Source organism: Amblyomma mixtum, chromosome 2 (assembly GCF_055824585.1).
Source record: "Amblyomma mixtum isolate Tamu chromosome 2, ASM5582458v1, whole genome shotgun sequence".
Classification (NCBI taxonomy): Eukaryota; Metazoa; Arthropoda; class Arachnida; order Ixodida; family Ixodidae; genus Amblyomma; species Amblyomma mixtum.
Window position 1 is genome coordinate 211,806,114 of NC_143013.1, and position 14,172 is coordinate 211,820,285.

Sequence of the window (14,172 nt, forward strand, 5' to 3'; positions counted from 1 at the left end):
GCCTTGGAAAAACACACACGCAAAATTAAGTGATGCTAAGCCTCTAACGCGCCGAATTCGAGCACCATCTGGTTGTCTGAAATACTTAATAGCCGGCTTTATTGAATCACCTTTCTGAACTTGCACCTGAACTCGCACTTCGTTGCTCCGCGTCGCGAGTGCGAACTCTGAGGTCCGGAGGTCCGGGAGGGCATTGCGTTTCGATTGCCTTGCACTTAACGCTGCTAGCCAAGAATGTCGTAGTAAATTTTCACAGGTTCTTCTCTTTCCTCGCACCAGAGGTGCTCCGCCAGAGACGGTTGGTTTATCTCGAAGACTGAAGCTTGATCTCTGCACCAGGGGTGCCCCGTCAGAGACGGTCTTGTGATCAGTTGAGATGCAGGGATAAAGGAAATTCTTGAAGGTTTATATACAGATATTTACAGCATAAACAAGTTAAAGGCACTCGAGACAAATTAACGGCACAAAGATACAACACAACAAAAGGGCGGAACTGGCTAATACTAGGGGAGGCCCCTACTCGGCGTTGCCGAAGATGCGTAGCGTCTCACCTTAGCGCAGAACCTCGCTTCCAGCTCCGGGGCCCGGTTTTAAAGCCCTAAAGGCCGGGCCCACATTTCTTAGCTTCCAATCATGTTACAATGTTCACATGATTGGTTTATCAAGAGCCTAGCCAGCCCTCCAGCTTCTGTAGGGCAAAACGCCCTTTCCACAAACACAAACGCACGGTCGTGCCACTACGTGCAGAGAACATTCCCTCCACCACAAAATAAAAACAAACACAAATACACATTCGTGCCAGAACGTGCGCGAATCGGTTCCGCGGGGCGGGTGGACACCCGTACTTCCCGGCGCGTTCGCGAGCGGCCGCGTTCCAAGAAAGGAGACGCTCCGCTTTGAGTGCCCCCAGCCGCGTTCCAATGACCCCCGCGAACGCTACCGATCCCTTACACGCCCTTCCCAAGATTCTACAAAGGGCTCAAATGCCACTTTTAGAATTACAGCAACAAGGAATCGGTACAACTCATGAAATTGCCGCGAGGGCGACGTACACAGAGCAGTCGCATATCGTGTCATCTCAGGCAAACAAAACCTGACGCAAAATGCACACGCGCACCAACACAACATTACTCAAAATGCACACTTAAATACACACAGTGGCATGCCTGCCGTGCGCCGTAACACAGCGTCCAAGTTGGTGGGTTGCACCCAGTTCACCTGCATGCACGCCGTCGTCCTGCTCGCGAATGAGCACACATACACACACAGACACTCGCAACTTGAGCGTTCAGTAGCACTCGCACGACGTCCGTAAGTGGCCACGTGAGCCTCCTTAGTCGCACCGAGCGTCCCTGTGTGCGTTTCGAGCCACAACGCGTCTCAATCGATACGATCAACGCCCAATGGCTACTACGCTCATTAGACCGGTGCCACAGCGGGGCGAGAGCTCAAAAGCCAGTGCCCTCCAGGATCAAAAACGTCGCGGTACTCGATGGGTCCAAATCCCTGACCACGCGACGCCCTTGAGGGCACGCTCTCTCCGGCGCGCCAGTACAAGCCGTGTCCTGCGTAAGGAGCGTAGCTCCTGGCCAGTCTAATCATATCAGTGCGGCTGCTTTTGCCACACGGGATTTGGTGTACTGCAGCACGGAACGTACTGCTCCACGCGCTGACTTTCAACGTGAAGGCCACGCACCTGCCGCCAGCTACTCTGCCTCGCTTGGAGCCATTTGTCCCGTTCCTGCACGGGCAAGCATTGAAATCGCCGCTCCCTGCTTGATAGGCGCTGGCCGGCCTCGTGGCATCGTCTGCTGTACGAGCTGACTCGTCGTCGTTTGACCCGAGCTTGCCTTCTGGCAAGTCGTCACGCATTTCCTTCTCCTCGAAGGACCTGCCCGGACGCCCATCGGGTGCGTTCGACCATTGCGCGGCACTCTGCCCGGTTGGCGCAACAGGCTCACCTCCGTTCTCTGCCTCGGATGAAAGGCACTTTCCATCAATAACGGTACGAGGCTCTTCATGCCCCATGCCCGACACAGTGTGCCGTTCCAGCAACGTTACACTTTCTCCTGTCACATGCTCGCCGATCTTACATCTATAGTCACTGGCCGCTTCATGCTGAACGAACGGCCCTTTTCCGCGGCTTCCTTGAGACATCGTTTTTGGAATTGTCAGAGTGACCTCCAACAATCCTGAACTCGCGTCCGCGTCCCTGTTGTCATTTGGGGTAGAGCTAACCTGTGTAGCTGGATCGTCGGAGTGCGCGTTCACCGCCTGCAATACCGCGACGCTGCGTTCCGTCACGATACTTTCAACTGCGATTCCAGCTTCGCAGAAATCTGGCTCACTTTTTACTTCTGCCTAGCTGTTTTCTTGACCTGTGCTTGACAGGCATGTGCCTTTGCCTTCCAGCACTGGTGGCCTCTCCGCTCGGGACTCGGAGCAGTTCTCTCTGGCTAGTTGACTAGCTCCCCTAGACTCTTTGAGCTGAGCGAGCTCGAGCTCTAGCTGCCGGCGCCTTGCTTCTAACGCCTGCAAATCCGGAGGTTTTTCCTCGCATTGCGGCGCCTTTCCTCCATTCACTTTTGCAAGCTCAGCCTGATAATAAGCTAAGCGCGCTTTCGCCAATTCCACTCGATACCTCACATCAAGTGAGGGCCGGCTTGGATAACTCTCCATACCGCCTTCCGTACCCCTCAGCTGTCCTACCGGCTCGAACACAGGGACGTGAACAATGCGACGAAGGAAACTCACAGTTTCGATGCGTCGATCCGCATTGCCAGCTCCTTAGCGTCGCAGTCCACCGCCACTTTCACCAGACGCTGCGATGAGCTGTCGCACGCCGCTGGTCCTGTGCACGTTGTCACTCGCTGCGACCCGCCGGTGACCTTCAAGTTCTCGACGCGCTGCTTTCCTTGACCGGATGCAGTCCCGCATCGCTGGACTACTGCCGTGGTCCTTGCGTCCTTGCCGCCGTCTCTCCGCAGGTCCTTTCTCGAACGCGGCTGTTGCCTGACCGTCGCCTTTCTCTCTGCCTTCAATCTTCTTCCTGCGCCTTCTTCCGATGGCCGCAGAATCCTCGTCGACTGCGCCAGTGAATTTCACAGGTTCTTTATCTTCCTCGCACCAGAGGTGCCCCCGCCAGAGACGGTTTGTTTAACTCTCAAGACTGAAGCTTGATCTTCGCACCAGGGGTGCCCCGTCAGAGACGGTCTCTCGATGAGTAGAGATGCAGGGATGAAGGGAATACTTATGTACAGTTTATGTACAGCAATTTACAATAGATACAAGTTAAGGCACTAGAGACATTAAACGGCAAAAAGACAAACAGAACAACAAAAAGGTGGATCTGGCTAACACTAGGGGAGGCCCCTACTCGGCGTTGCCGAAGATGCGTAGCATCTCACCTTAGCGCAGAACCTCGCTTCCAGCTCCGGGGCCCGGTTTTAAAGCCCTAAATGCCCGGCCCACATTTCTTAGCTTCCAATCATGTTACAATGTTCACATGATTGGTTTATCAAGAGCCTAGCCAGCCCTCCAGCTTATGTAGGGCAAAACGCCCTTTCCACAAACACAAACGCACGGTCGTGCCACTACGTGCAGAAAACATTCCCTCCCCCACAAAATAAAAACAAACACAAATACACATTCGTGCCAGAACGTGCGCGAATCGGTTCCGCGGGGCGGGTGGACACCCGTACTTCCCGGCGCGTTCGCGAGCGGCCGCGTTCCAAGAAAGGAGACGCTCCGCTTTGAGTGCCCCCAGCCGCGTTCCAATGACCCTCGCGAACGCTACCGATCCCTTACAGTGGTAACGAACGGGCTGGCAGCGAATCTTCTTCACACACGCATGCGCATGTTCAAGATGGATGCCGCTTATGTGCCGCGTCCCGAGCCGAGCTCACGTTTATTCGCGAGATTATTCCGTCTCATGTTCCCCTTTTTGTCATGCGTTTGCGCTGTTCCCTTTTAAGCACTGGGTCTTTTTGCTGAGATCGACTGAACCGGTGCGCCGGGCACGAGCTCGTCTTTATGCACCATCGCAACACTCCTGTGATTAGGCGTCGACACGTTTCATGCGTATGATGCCCCACGATGTCTCGCCCTGTAGATTCGGCTCGCTTGCGAGTATTTTGCTCTTCCGGCTACCCCTCGCCTTCCCACCTGTGATGGTGGTGACGTGAGCACTGATGCGCTGGTGCAGACGCGGTCGTGGATATCGGGAAACCACATTAGCTAGACATTAGGAGCTAGCGCTCCACAAATATAAGAAAATTGAGAGACGCTCAGGTGTTATGATGCGATGAATGCGCTAGCAAAATGCGCTTTCAGGATGATAGCTTCCGGTTTTATATTTTTCGCTTTCGCTGCAGCGCAAACTGTGTAGGGTAAAATTTATTTGAGTGACATTCAAAGGATCATTCGCGCAGTGTGCCAGCCTCGTGGACGAGAGGCTACTAGGTTCAACAAAATTAAATACTTTTTGCGGGATTTGCACGTGCAAAACCGAAATGTCATCATTGTGGACAAGATTCTACTAGGTTCAACAAAATTTACTTTTTACGAGATTTGCATGTGCAAAACCGAAATGTTATCATTGCTGGAGATTTCAATGTTGCTGATGTAAGATGGGACGAGATGCTGCCTGGTGTGCGTGATCAAGACGCTGCTGCTGCTATAATTCACTCGTGTTCACTCACAGTTTGAAACAAGTGGTTCGGGAGCAACACGCGCACAGGAAAGTACTCAGTCCTGCTGTGGATCTTATATTTTTTTCTAACGGAAGGTGTTTCTGAATGGCGATATGACGTTTATGCGTTGCCAGGCATTTCTGATCATTTCGTAGTTGTAATGGCTGTGACTAGCACCTTTCCCAAAATTGACGAAGAGTGTAACAATGAGCAGAGACTTTATTTATTTATTATGTATGTATTCATACCCTCAGGGTGGAAACATCACAGAGGGGAGTGGGTTAATGCAATGATATATACGAACACAGCAAACATTTCACAATATAAGTAACAAAACAAATAACGTGAATGTCTGGAATATAACTGCAACAATGTTAAGTGTGCGGGTATACAACAGGATGAATGATTACAACCTAACAGACAGTTTCTAATTATAATATCACATGTCAGTACACAAAAAACAGCAAAAATACAAATGAAAGAAACTAGGAAGGTGATCTGTTATACAGTACAAAACTTGTTAGTAGCTAGATATTGCGTATGGCTGACTGAAATAATGAAGGTTGGGATATAGTGCAGCCGACGGCACTGCTGCAGCTGCTGAACAAGACTTTTACTTTGGTTCCCTCTAGGCACACGCTCACAGTACTCATGTGAGTGTCAGTGACCTCTGGCTAGAGTTCAGAAAGGTTGCTGTAAATGTATGAAGAACTTTGCACTGTTGAAGGCAAAGCATAGACGTGTTCTTTACCGTTATACAACCGGTAATAATCCGCCTCAAAAGAAAAAGTACGTCTTAGATAAAGAAACAGGCGAACATCAAATTCGTCGATATGTTGTGACATTCACAAACTGAGTACAGAGTTGTGCACTTGTGTTAGGGGATGAAATCACAAGTTGTATAATGTCATACGGCAAAATTTTCTACAACAGCCGCCACTCTGGTTTTCGAGGTATTTGGAACCAAAGAGTAAGAACAATGTCACACTACATTCAGAGCATGGTGGGACTCACGGGAAGTCTTTAATTGGTAATACCTGCAAGAATTTTTTGTTAATGTCCACGCTAAATACGATGCAAAAGCCGGTACAGTTTGCAGCAGCTCAAGAGACCTCATAGACGGGGGACCTATCTCTCTCCGTTGAGGGTCCCGGTGAAATTCTGAAGGCGTTGTTATATTTGTTCTCAATTCTTGAGAAATCGTTTTGAGAAAATGCTTTTCCTAAAGACTGGAGAATTATCAGTTGATTCGGGTATTAAAAGGATGTGGGGGAGGGGGGCAGGGGGCTCACGATAGGAGATTACAAGCCAGTTGCACTCATATTGACCGAGTATAAAGTCCTATAGCATGCTGTTTCTGAATACATCCGCGGGTTATTATCCGAGAATAACATTCGCAGCTAGTCTCAGCATGGATTTCGACAGGGCCTTTCAACGGTTACACAAATGCGAGAAATCACACTCGACTTGTGCTAGATTTTGGATCATGGAGAGCAAACAGACATGATTTTTTTTGGGTCCCGCAAAGGCTTTCGATAAAGTGCGCCATAAAAATTACTGCTCAAGCTAAAACAATTTCTAGGTGATACTGGATTGAAAACTTTTATTATCGGCTTGAGTAACAAGTGTATTAGTTTATCTTGCTAGATGGCCGTCATTGGAGACTAGGCGACCTCTTGGGCTTTTGTCACTCCCTGTACTTGTGGTTCCAGGTCTGAGCTGAGCACCAAAGTCTCCCACGGGTCTGCGTGCGCGATCCTCTGAAGCGATAATGGCGGGTGATCTGTCGGACAGTCCCAGAGGATGGGGTTTACGGTGGTTTTTTCGCCGCCTCTGCGGCACTCCGGTTTAAATATTTCCGGGTACACATGGCTTAGAGCGGCGGGGTTAGGAAGTGCTTTATTTCGAGTTCGCTCTACTCTGGGTCCCGATGAAATTCTGAATGCGTTGTTCTATTTGTTGTCAATTCTTGAGAAATCGTTTTGAGAAAATGCTGTTCCTAAAGACTGGCGAATTAGTCTAATCTCATTCGCCCATCAAATTTTCCTGCCGCACCCTGCTAAGCTTGCCTTCTCTTGGAATCCACTCAGTAACCCTTGAGGACCAGCGGTTATCTTGCCTTCGCATTACTTGCAACGCCGAAGCCTATTTCTTCTGTTTGATTTTGACTAGGATGCCATTAACACGCGTTTGTTCCCTCACCGACTCTGCCTACTTTCCGTCTCTTAACGTTACATCTATCATTTTTTATCTATCTTTGGTTCGGTTTCTATGCGGAGATGGGAAGATTAGCCGTTCTAGCCTGTAATGCTCAGCGATCTCGCGATTGGTACTAAGGCCGTCTCTTGTCATTCCGACGTCCCAGTTAGCATCCAAAGCTCCGCCGATAGGTTGCCTCGTTCCCCGGAGTAAATTTCAGGCTCTTCTATCTTCCTTGCACCAGAGGTGCCCCGCCAGAGACGGTTTAACTCGAAGACTGAAGCGTTCCTTCGCACCAGGGGTGCCCCGTCAGAGACGTTCTTGCGATGAGACGCAGGGATAAGGCGAATACTTGAAGGTTTATATACAGATATTTACAGCATATACAAGTTTAGACAATACAGACATTAAACAGCAAAGAGATACACAACAACAAAAAGGTGAAACTGGCTAACACTAGGGGAGGCCCCTTCGGCATGGCCGAAGGTGCATAGCATCTCACGTTAGCGCAGAACCCCGCTCCCGGCTCCGGGGCCCGGTTTTAAAGCCCTAAAGGCCCGTCCCACACTTGGTAGCTTCCAATCATGTTGCACTGCTCACATGATTGGTTTACCGAGAGCATGGCCAGCCCTCCAGCTTCCGTAGGACAAAACGCCCTTTCCACAAACACAAACGCACGGTCGTGCCAGCATGTGCGGAGTAGAACATTAAAATCAAAATAAAAACAAACACAAATACACATTCGTGCCAGCACGTGCGCGAATCGGTTCCGCGGGGCGGGGGGACACCCGTATTTCCTGGCGCGTTCGCGAGCAGCCGCGTTCCAAGAAAGGAGACGCTTCGCTTTGAGCACCCCCAGCCGCATTCCGATGACACCGCGTGCACTACCGATCCCTTACACGCCCTTCCCAAGATTCTACAAAGGGCCCAAATGCTACTTTTAGAATTACAGCTACAAGGGATCGGTCCAACTCATGAAATCGCCGCGAGGGCGACGTACATAGAGCAGTCACATATCGTGTCATCACAGGCAAACAAAACCTGACGCAAAATGCACACGCGCTCCAACAAAACAAGCGAAATGCACAAATTCAAGTACGCGTTTCACACAATCAAATACAGCGCCTTGACTGAAGCCCACGTTGTCGCGTTGCGACCAGTTGCACCTACATGCACACACTCGTCCTCGCGAACGAGCACACATGCACACAGACACTCGCAACCGGAGCGTTCATTCGCACTTTATATGGGGTCCGTAAGCAGCCACGTGAGCCTCCTTAGTCGCACCGAGTGTCCCTGTGTGCGTTCGAGCCAACACGTGTCTCAAACGACACGATTAACGCCTAATGGCCGCTATGCTCATTAGACTGGTGCCACAGCGGGGCAAGAACTCAACAGCTGGTGCCCTCCAGGATCAAACACGTCCCGGTCCTCGATGGGTCCAAACCCCTGACCACACGACGCACCTGAGGGCCCGCTCTCTGGCGCGCCGGTACGAACCGCGTGCTGCGTAAGGAGCATAGCCCTTGCCCCGTCTAAGCATACCAATGCGGCCGGTCTCGCTACGCTTGATTCGGCGACCTGCAGCACGGAACGTAATGTTCCACGAACCGACTTTCAACATGAAAGCCGCGCACCTGCCTCCTGGCACTTCGCCTCGCTTAGAGCCATTTGCCCCGTTCCTGCTCGGGCAAACATTGAAATTGCCGCTCCCTACTTTATAGGAGCCTTTATAGGATGGAACGCTCCTGCCATCACTAACGCTGCGAGGAACTTCCTGCCACCTGCCCGACACCGTCTGCCGTTGCGGCAACGTTAGACTTCCTCCTGACACTAGCTCCGCGTCGGAGGTCACACTCTCATTCATAGAGCCTGCAGGCATTCCACCGCTGTCCTGTTTGTTATCGGACACCTTGGCCTCGATTGGCCCTAGATCATGAGAATTGGGCTGCTCCTGTTCTTTGCTAGCCGCCCGCGGAGGCGGAAAAGCTGTGATATTTCCGCGTCCTTCAGGAATCCTGTTTTCACTTCCTGAACGTTTTGCGGCCTTTCCTAACAAATATGCGTTCCCGCATACCGAGTGATTGCTTTCAGCGTCCTCTCTGCTGTTTCCCTGACCTGTGCATGACAAGCATAATCCTTTGTCTTCCAGCACAGGCGGCCTCACCTCTCGGGACTCGGAGCAGTTCTCCCTGGCTGATTCACTGGCTCTTCTACTCTCCTTGATCTGAGAGATCTCGAGCTCTACCTGCTGGCGTCTTGCTTCTATTACCTTCAAGACATACTTAACATCCTGAGGTTCTTCCTCGCGAAGCAGCGCCTTTCCTCCGTTTACTTTCGCAAGTTGAGCCTGAAGGTCCGCTAAGCGCGCCTTCGTTAACTGAACCTGGTACCTCACATCGAGTGAGGGCCGGCATGGATAACTCTCCATACCGCACCGTCTGTACCCCTGAACTGTCCTACCGGCTCGAACACATGCACAGGGACGTGAACAATGCGACGAAGGAAACTCACAGTTTCGATGCGTCGATCCGCATTGCCAGCTCCTTGGCGTCGCAGTCCACCGCCACTTTCACCGGACGCTGCGATGAGCTGTCGCACGCCGCTGGTCCTGTGCACGTTGTCGTCACTTGCTGCGACCCGCCGGTGACCGTCGAGTTCTCGACGCGCTGCCTTCCTTGACCGGACGTAGTCCCGCGTCGCTGGACTACTGCCGTGGTCCTTGCGTCCTTGCCGCCGTCTCTCCGCAGGTCCTTTCTCGAACGCTGCTGTTGCCTGATCGTCGCCTTTCTCCCTGCCTTCAGTCTTCTTCACTGCGCCAGTAAATTTCAGGTTCTTCTATCTTCCTTGCACCAGGAGTGCCCCGCCAGAGACGGTTGGTTTAACTCGGAGACTGAAGCTTGATCTTCGCACCAGGGTTGCCCCGTCAGAGACGGTCTTGCGATGAGACGCAGGGATAAGGCGAATACTTGAATGTTTATATACAGATATTTACAGCATATGCAAGTTTAGACAATACAGACATTAAACAGCAAAGAGACACACAACAACAAAAAGGTGGAACTGGCTAACACTAGGGGAGGCCCCTACTCGGCATAGCCGAAGATGCATATCATCTCACCTTAGCGCAGAACCCCGCTTCCGGCTCCGGTGCCCGGTTTTAAAGCCCTAAAGGCCCGTTCACACTTGGTAGCTTCCAATCATGTTGCACTGCTCACATGATTGGTTTATCGAGAGCATGGCCAGCTCTCCACCTTCCTTAGGACAAAACGCCCTTTCCACAAACACAAACGCACGGTCGTGCCAGCATGTGCGGAGTAGAACATTAAAATCAAGATAAAAACAAACACAAATACACATTCGTGCCAGCACGTGCGCGAATCGGTTCCGCGGGGCGGGGGGACATCCGTATTTCCTGGCGCGTTCGCGAGCGGCCGCGTTCCAAGAAAGGAGACGCTTCGCTTTGAGCGCCCCCAGACGCATTCCGATGACCCCGCGTACACTACCGATCCCTTACACCCGGGTTGGACGAGCGAGCCGGTACTCAGACAATTCCACGTCTTTGGGAATTTCGAGTAATCATTGAGAATTCGCAAAGAGACGGGAGATGTTCTGCCATGGGTAAAATTTCCAGTGACTGCTCTTGAATAGCCAAGGCAATTGCCGCTTCTTCGGCTACTTCTGAAGAGTTTGCGCGTACAGTCACATTTTGCTACGAATTGGCCTTCCCCGGTTTCCGTGGTTATCGCGTACGCTTTATAAGATGTTCGGTTAACGGCCGCGTCTACGCATACTATGTACGGCCAGCCCTCGAGTTTCTTGGCTATGGCTTGCATACTGGCCTTGCGTCTTCATTCGAGGTGGACGGGGTGCATGTTTTTCGGTAATGGTTTTACCGTGATTGCCTATCTGATGATGATCTGGATTGGGCGGGTGTCCGCGTTTATTCTGAGCCTTTCTAAGGTAGCTCTACCTGCCCCGGTTAAAGCGAGTATGAGCCCTTGCATTCTCCTATGGGCATCAGTCAATTCCTCTACCGTGTTGTGTAGGCCGAGTTGCAGTAGCCTGTCGGTGGAGGTTTTGATGGGTAGACTGAGGGCTGTCTTGTAGGCCTGCCTGATGAGGCGTTCAATTTTGAGTTTCTGGGCGTTGTATAATTGTAGATGAAGGAGGGTGTAGGTCATCCTGCTGGTGACAAAGGCCTGCACGAATATTGTTGATTAGAAAGCAGCACTCTTAAGTAACCGCGGTCAGGTTGTGAGCATTGATGGCCAGCAGTCCGAGACAGGACAAGCTATTTAAGGTATGCCACAGGGCTCCGTCCTCATCATCATCATCAGCCTGACTACGCCAACTGCAGGGTAAAGGGCTCTCCCATGTCTCTCCAATTAACCATGTTCTTCTCCAGCTGCGGCCGCTGTATAACTGCAAACTTTTTAATCTCATCCACCCATCATATTTTTCTGTCGCCCCCTGCTACGCTTGCCTTCTCTTGGAATCCACTCCGTAACCCTTGAGGACCAGCGGTTATCTTGCCTTCGCAATACTTGCAACGCCGAAGCCTATTTCTTCCTTTTGATTTTGAGTAGGATGTTATTGACACGCGTTTGTTCCCGCTTTCAGTCTCTTAACGTTACATCTATCATTTTTCTTTGCATAGCTGGCTGCGTTGTCCTTAATTTAAGCTGAACCCTTTTCGTTAGCCTCTATATTTCTGCCACCTAGGTGAGTACCGGCAAGATACACCTGTTGTATTCTCCCGAGGGATATTGGTAAACTGCCATTCATGATTTCAGAGAACCTGCCATATGCGCTCCACCCTATTCTTATTCTTCTAGTTATTTCCCCCTCGTGATACGGATCAGCGGTCACTCCCTGCCCTAAGTAGGCGTATTCCCTTACCGCTTTCAGCACCTTGCTACCAATTGTGAACTGCTGTTCCATTTTGAGACTGTTGAACATTAGTTTGGTTTTCTCCATGTTAATTTTAAGGCCTACCGTTCTGCTCTGCCTGTGTAACTGACCAGGGGGTGAATAGCATTGGTGAGATCGTGTCTCCCTGCCTGACACTCTTCCTTATTGGAATTTTATTGCTTACCTTATGAAGAACTATGGTAGCTGTGCAGTCGTTATGTATATCTTCCAGTATTTTCACATCAGACTCTTCTGCACCCCGTTTCCTCCATGCTTGCGTGAGTGCTGAGGCTTCCACTAAGTCAAATGCTTTCTCTTAATAAATGAACGCTATATATGCGGGTTTGTTATATCCCGCGCATTTTTCTGTCACCTCCTCCGTCCACCGTCCACTTCGCCCCGATGACTTCCATCCTGGGGCCACTCTTATTATGACACGATCAGTGATATGATCGAACACTGTCCCATTAAAGCTAGACTACACGCGGATGACTCCTTATTTGTACGGAAGTGAAATCTGCTGACGATCAAATAACGTTAAATCAGTGTCCAGCATGGATGAATGTGTGCAAAATGCCGAATGGAAATGGCAAAAACAAAACCGTATTTATGTCCTATAAAAGTCAGCCTTTAGACTTTTTATATAGCCTACATGGAAATACGCAAAACCGAGTAATTGAGTGCATATGTCTAATCTTCACAGTAACCCCGAACCTCGCACGAACAGCACATATTTATGAAGTAGTAGGCAAAGTCAACAAAAAATTGGGATACATCAGGCGAATGCTTAAACATGCCTCCTCTCAGACAAAGTTATCTGCATAGAAGGTCCTGGTCTGTCTCATATCGGAATACTCATGTGAAGCATGGCATCCGCATATCAAAATTCTAACTTTGAAAATGTAACAAGTTCAGCGGCGTGTTTTGCGTTTCGTGTATTAATGCTAACGCAGGATAGATTACGTTTCGCCGATTTACGCACGAGAGAACTTGTCTTTCTTTCAGCTTAGAAGGGAAGAGAAGCGGTTACACTCGTTCTATGACATAATGAACGGTCTTATACATATTGACAAACTATATTACAGGATGATCCATTGCGAATTACTCGTAATAAGCACAGGAGATGCGTTACAGAGCTGAAAGTTCGTAAAGGCTGCTTCAAAGATTACTACTGTCTACCTGCAGCATGACAGTGAAATAAACTTCCTCAGTACGGTGTTACATCGGAAAATTGCAAACGGTTTTGATCCCGTCTAGAAGAAGCGTACAAAAACAAATTAAAGTTGATGTTGTTATTGTTGAGTGCATCATTTTGCTGAGCTTTGCCCAGAACAGCGCACATGATGTTGAGATGTGCAGCTTTGTCCGTATTGAGCCCTGTCGTTCCTTCCTTAAGCGCCTCTTTTATCTTGGTCCGAGTTAGGACCAATAGTATGAACAAACAAACAAACAAACAAACAAACAAACAAACAAACAAACAAACAAACAAACAAACAAACAAACAAACAAACAAACAAACAAACAAACAAACAAACAAACAAACAAACAAGCAAACAACAAATAAATAAGTTGTCTGACTGTTGCGCCAATTACTTTCGCTTTACATCGCTCGCTTTAAGGTTGGCTGATGATTTTTTTCTGCTTCTACATTTGTTTAATTGTGCATATTTGCTTTACTTGGCGCTGTATGATGACGTGTGCTCGCTGGCGACCCGTTGATGCGTACTCGGTTTCAGCGTCCCGTGTCCTCTCAATGCATTCGCCGCTCGCTGCGCCCGCGTCTCCTCTTCCCCCTAATTTTCCCTCCTCCTCTTGTCGGGGCCAGGGGGGGGGGGGGGGGACCGTTCTCACGCTTTGCTCGCAGCAGACGCTGAAGGCTTCACTCGGTGGCCACGCAGAAACACGCCGGCATTTTCGCCTCATTGCACTCACACTTTAGCAGTAAACAGCATGTGCACACTCCGCACCGCGTCCAAGTAAGTCGATTCTTCCTTGCCAGATATACAGTCGGAGCACTCACGCGTATTTTAATCTCGATCTGCGTCATTTCTCCAGCATCGATAGTTCCTCCAGTCCTTTGATGCGCGTTTCGGCCTAGCACGGCGTAGTTTTCGAAAAGGGCTGTACAGTCGTGGGAAAGACAATTACCTACTAATAACTGCTTGCTTCCGAAGTGATTATTTGAGCATCGGCCTGTTTGTCCTATGAACACATTCTCGCTAGAAAGCGGAATTGGTGGGTGACTTTCCTGGAGGAGGTGACAGGTGGGGTGTGGCGCTTTATCGAGAAGGGGTTCTCCTCCTCGCCAAACGGGCACGTGACCTTGCATAGACTGAATAATGTTTTGGTGCGGACGTCACATTCTTTC

At 50.0% G+C, this 14,172-nt stretch overlaps 1 protein-coding gene across 1 annotated transcript in view; it reads left to right on the forward strand.

The window, feature by feature from the left end:
- Positions 1–14,172, forward strand: part of LOC149362474 (scoloptoxin SSD14-like) — a 46,312-nt gene that overhangs the window by 2,166 nt on the left and 29,974 nt on the right. The window lies entirely within an intron of this gene.